The sequence below is a fragment of the Triticum urartu genome, chromosome 2A, assembly GCF_056163025.1.
Source record: "Triticum urartu cultivar PI428250 chromosome 2A, HENAU_Tu73, whole genome shotgun sequence".
In the NCBI taxonomy this organism is placed as follows: domain Eukaryota; kingdom Viridiplantae; phylum Streptophyta; class Magnoliopsida; order Poales; family Poaceae; genus Triticum; species Triticum urartu.
The window spans coordinates 38,297,669-38,302,922 of record NC_141874.1 but is presented as its reverse complement, the minus strand read 5'-3'; positions in this window follow the sequence as shown (position 1 = coordinate 38,302,922).

Below are 5,254 nucleotides of genomic sequence, written 5' to 3'. Positions count from 1 at the left end.
TTTCGAGACTCCTCGTCATGTCCGTGATCACATCCGGGACTCCGAACAAACTTCGGTACATCAAAATGCATAAACTCATAATATAACTATCATCGTAACCTTAAGCGTGCGGACCCTACGGGTTCGAGAACAATGTAGACATGACCGAGACACGTCTCCGTTCAATAACCAATAGCGGAACCTGGATGCTCATATTGGCTCCTACATATTCTACGAAGATCTTTTATCGGTCAGACCGCATAACGACATACGTTGTTCCCTTTGTCATCGGTATGTTACTTGCCCGAGATTCAATCGTCGGTATCCTATACCTAGTTCAATCTCGTTACCGGCAAGTCTCTTTACTCGTTCTGCAATACATCATCCCGCAACTAACTCATTAGTTGCAATGCTTGCAAGGCTTGAGTGATGTGCATTACCGAGAGGGCCCAGAGATACCTCTCCGACAATCGGAGTGACAAATCCTAATCTCGAAATACGCCAACCCAACATGTACCTTTGTAGACACCTGTAGAGCTCCTTTATAATCACCTAATTACGTTGTGAGGTTTGGTAGCACACAAAGTGTTCCTCTGGCAAACGGGAGTTGCATAATCTCATAGTCATAGGAACATGTATAAGTCATGAAGAAAGCAATAGCAACATACTAAACGATCGGGTGCTAAGCTAATGGAATGGGTCGTGTCAATCAGATCATTCAACTAATGATGTGATCCCGTTAATCAAATAACAACTCTTTGTCCATGGTTAGGAAACATAACCATCTTTGATTAACGAGCTAGTAAAGTAGAGGCATACTAGTGACACTCTGCTTGTCTATGTATTCACACATGTATTATGTTTCCGGTTAATACAATTCTAGCATGAATAATAAACTTTTATCATGATATAAGGAAATAAATAATAACTTTATTCTTGCCTCTAGGGCATATTTCCTTCAGATACTAGGGATCAAACCCTAACAAAACTAACTCGATTACATGATAAATCTCATCCAACCCATCACCGTCCAGCAAGCCTACGATGGAATTACTCACGCACGGCGGTGAGTATCATGAAATTGATGATGGAGGATGGTTGATGATGACGACGACAACGAATCCCCCTCTCTGGAGCCCCGGACGGACTCCAGATCAGCCCTCCCGAGAGGTTTTAGGGCTTGGCGGCGGCTCCGTATCGTAAAACATGATGATTTCTACTCTCTGATTTTTTTTCTTTCCGAAAGCAAATATATAGAGTTGGAGTTGGCATCGGAGGGCATCCAGGGGGCCCACGAGGTAGGGGGCGCGCCCTCGGGGGGGCGCCCCCCACCCTCGTGAGAAGGGTGTGGGCCCCCTGGTCTTCATCTTTGGCGATGATTTTTTATTATTTTTTTCTAAGATGTTCTGTGGAGTTTCAGGTTATTCCGAGAATATTTGTTTTCTGCACATAAAACAACACCATGGTAATTCTGCTGAAAACAGCGTCAGTCCGGGTTAGTTCCATTCAAATCATACAAGTTAGAGTCCAAAATAAGGGCAAAAGTGTTTGGAAAAGTAGATACGATGGAGACGTATCAACTCCCCCAAGCTTAAACCCTTGCTTGTCCTCAAGCAATTCAGTTGACAAACTGAAAGAAAGAAAGAAAAACTTTTACAAACTCTGTTTGCTCTTGTTGTTGTAACTATGTCAAGCCAGCATTCGAGTTCTCAGCATAGATCATAACTAACCACATTTGCAATAATTGTCAGGTCTCATGATTACTCATATCAATAGCATAATCAACTAGTAAGCCATAATAATAGATCTCGGATGACAACACTTTCTCAAAACAATCATAATATGATATAACAAGATGGTATCTCTCTAGCCCTTTCTGAGACCGCAAAACATAAATGCAGAGCACCTTTAAAGATCAAGGACTGACTAGACATTGTAATTCATGGTAAAAGAGATCCAATCAAAGTCATACCCAATATAAATTAACACTGATGAATGTAAATGACAGCTGTGATCTCCAGCTAGTGCTTTTTAATAAGAGGGTGATGACTCAACATAAAAGTAAATGGATAGGCCCTTCGCAGAGGGAAGAAGGGATTTGTAGAGGTGCCAGAGCTCGGTTTTGAAATAGAGATAAATTGTATTTTGAGCGGTATACTTTCATTGTCAACATAACAACTAAGAGATGACGATATCTTCCATGCTAAACACAGTATAGGCGGTTCCCAAACAGAATGGTAAAGTTTATACTCCCCCTCCACCAACAAGCATCAATCTATGGCTTTGTCGAAACAACGAGTGCCTCCAACATACATCAGGTCCCAGGGGGAGTTTTGTTTACAATTAATTTTGATTTAGTTTGCATAAATCATGGGACTAGGCATCCCGGTGACTAGCCATTTATCTCGTGAGTGAGGAGCGGAGTCCACTCCTCTTGAGAATAACCCGCCTAACACGGAAGATAAGGACAACCTTGGTCGATACATGAGCTATTCGAGCATACAAAACAGAATATTTATTTGATGGTTTAGAGTTTGGCACATACAAATTTACTTGGAACGGCAGGTAGATACCGCATATAGGAAGGTATGGTGGACTCATCTAGAATAACTTTGGGGTTTAAGGGATTGGATGCACAAGCAGTATTCCCGCTTAGTACAAGTGAAGGCTAGCAAAAGACTGGGAAGCGACCAACTAGAGAGCGACAACAGCCATGTACATGCATTAAAATTAATAAACATTGGATGCAAGCATGAGTAGGATATAATCCACCATGAACATAAATATCGTGAAGGCTATGTTGATTTTGTTTCAACTACATGCGTGAACATGTGCCAAGTCAAGTCACTTAAATCATTCAAAGGAGGATACCACCCCATCATACCACATCATAACCATCTCAATAGCATGTTGGCACACAAGGTAAATCATTATAACTCATAGCTAATTAAGCATGGCACAAGCAACTATGATCTCTAATTGTCATTGCAAACATGTTTATTCATAATAAGCTGAATCAAGAACAAGGGACTCATCATATTTACAAAAACAAAAGAGGTCGAGTTCATACCAGATTTTCACATCCCAGTCAGTCCATCACATATCATCATAATTGCCTTTCACTTGCACGATCGAACGGTGTGAATAATAATAAGAGTGTACGTGCATTCAATTAAGCTGGAATCTGCGAGCATTCAATAAACAGGAGAAGACAAGGCAATATGGGCTCTTGGTTAAATCAACAATAATACATATAAGAGCCACTTCAACAATTTAATTATGGTCTTCTCCTACTTACCCCCAAAGAAAAGAAAAGAAATAAAACTATTTACATGGGAAAGCTCCCAACAAGCAAAAGAAGAACGGGAAATATTTTTAGGTTTTCTTTTTAATTATTACTACTACAGCAGAAAAATAAACTACTACTAATTTTTTTTGTTTTTCTTAAGGTTTAACAAACACACAAGAAGAAAGCAGGAAAAAGAAAATAAACTAGCATGAATATTACAGTGAAAAAGTATGAGCACCGACATCTAGCAATGAGTGTGTGTGAACATACATGTAATGTCGGTGAGAAATACATACTCCCCCAAACTTAGGCTTTTGGCTTAAGTTGGTCTATGGCCACGGCTGGCCTGGCGGATATCCATAATAATAGTTGTTGGGGTCGTACTGTGATGAGGAAGAATAGTTGGGATCATACTGATGTGCAGCGGTTATCACCTGTTGAGCTGCAGCGTGGAGTCGAGCTGCCTCCGCTCTCCTCTCGTACTCTTCTGCCTCCTCTCTGGTAATAACATATCTTATTTTTGTCTGTGAATCAAACAAGGCAGGAGCAGGGAGAGTAATACGGAAAACACGTTGTTTATAAAAAATTAAACGATATAAGAGAGGTGATTCAGGCCTCTCGACAAACTGATGCAAAGCCATAGAGTTATAATCTAAATATGCAGGAGGCAACTCCGTATCACCCTCACGAATGTCAATCTCAAGAAAATGAGCTAAGCGGGTTGCATAAATTCCTCCAAAGAAATCTCCATTATGTCTATTATGATGCAACCTACGAGCTACAAACTCACATATGATAAGATTGGTCTCCTAACATAGCACTCCTAAGAATGCTAAGATCAGGGACACACATGTAACATGCTTCATCATTAGCATTTATGCATCTACCGATGAAGAGAGCAAAATAATGTATGGCAGGAAAGTGAATGCTCCCTATGGTAGTCTGCGTTATATCTCTAGATTCCCCTACAGTTATACTAGCAAGGAAGTTTATAAATTCAGATTTACGGGGATCCCTAATACTGCCCCATGATGGAAGTTTGTATGCAAGAGTGAAATCCTCTAGGTCCATGGTATAAGATTTGTCATAAAGATCAAACATGACTAAAGGAGAATTACGCGAAGATGAATACTCAAACCTCCTCACAAATGAACTTGTGAGATCATGATACTGGGGGCATTTGTTAGCCTCAAAATCCTTAAGACCGGCATTGCGCAAATATGCTTTGAATTCTTCTTTAATCCCCGCACGGTCCATAAAATTTTCCGACGGCCATTCGCAAGGCCGTACTGGAGTGTCTCTTGGTGGATCCTCGTCAGCATCACACATAGCAATCCTAGGTCCTTGCTTCTTAGAGGAACCACCTTGGAACATCTTCCTAAGCATATTGTTTTTCTCTGAAAAAATCTGAAATTTTTAGTGACTTCAAACAAAAGTAAACCAACTTCAATAAAACTGATAGCAACTACTCCTACAAGTGCCTAGAGCCTATATCAAGCATTAGAACTACTTAGAACCATATAACTTTGACATGCAAGCTCAAGAACATGGTCACATATGCATCATAATTTTGCAAAGAATAAAGCACTAGAACAAAAACTAATTGGACCAATGGAGGAGTCACATACCAAGGAACAATCTCCCCAAGCAGTTTTGCGAGAGGTGCTTTGAGCAAGGAGATCGAAAATCACAGCAAAAGTGGCTGGAACTCGTGCTTGAGTTGGTTCTTCGGGTTTGTGTGAGACAGAGGAAGAAGATGGGTGCTGGGATAAGTGGACGAGGGCCACCGTGGGCCCACGAGGCAGGCGGGCGCGCCCTAGAGGGGGGGCGCCCACCACCCTCGTGGCCAGGTGGCAGCTCCTCCCGTGGTAATTTTTGCATAGTAAATCCTCAAATATTCCCGAAAAAATCATATTAAATTGGCATGGCATTCTGAGGACTTTTATTTTCGGGATATTTTTATATTGCACGGATAAGTCAGGAAAC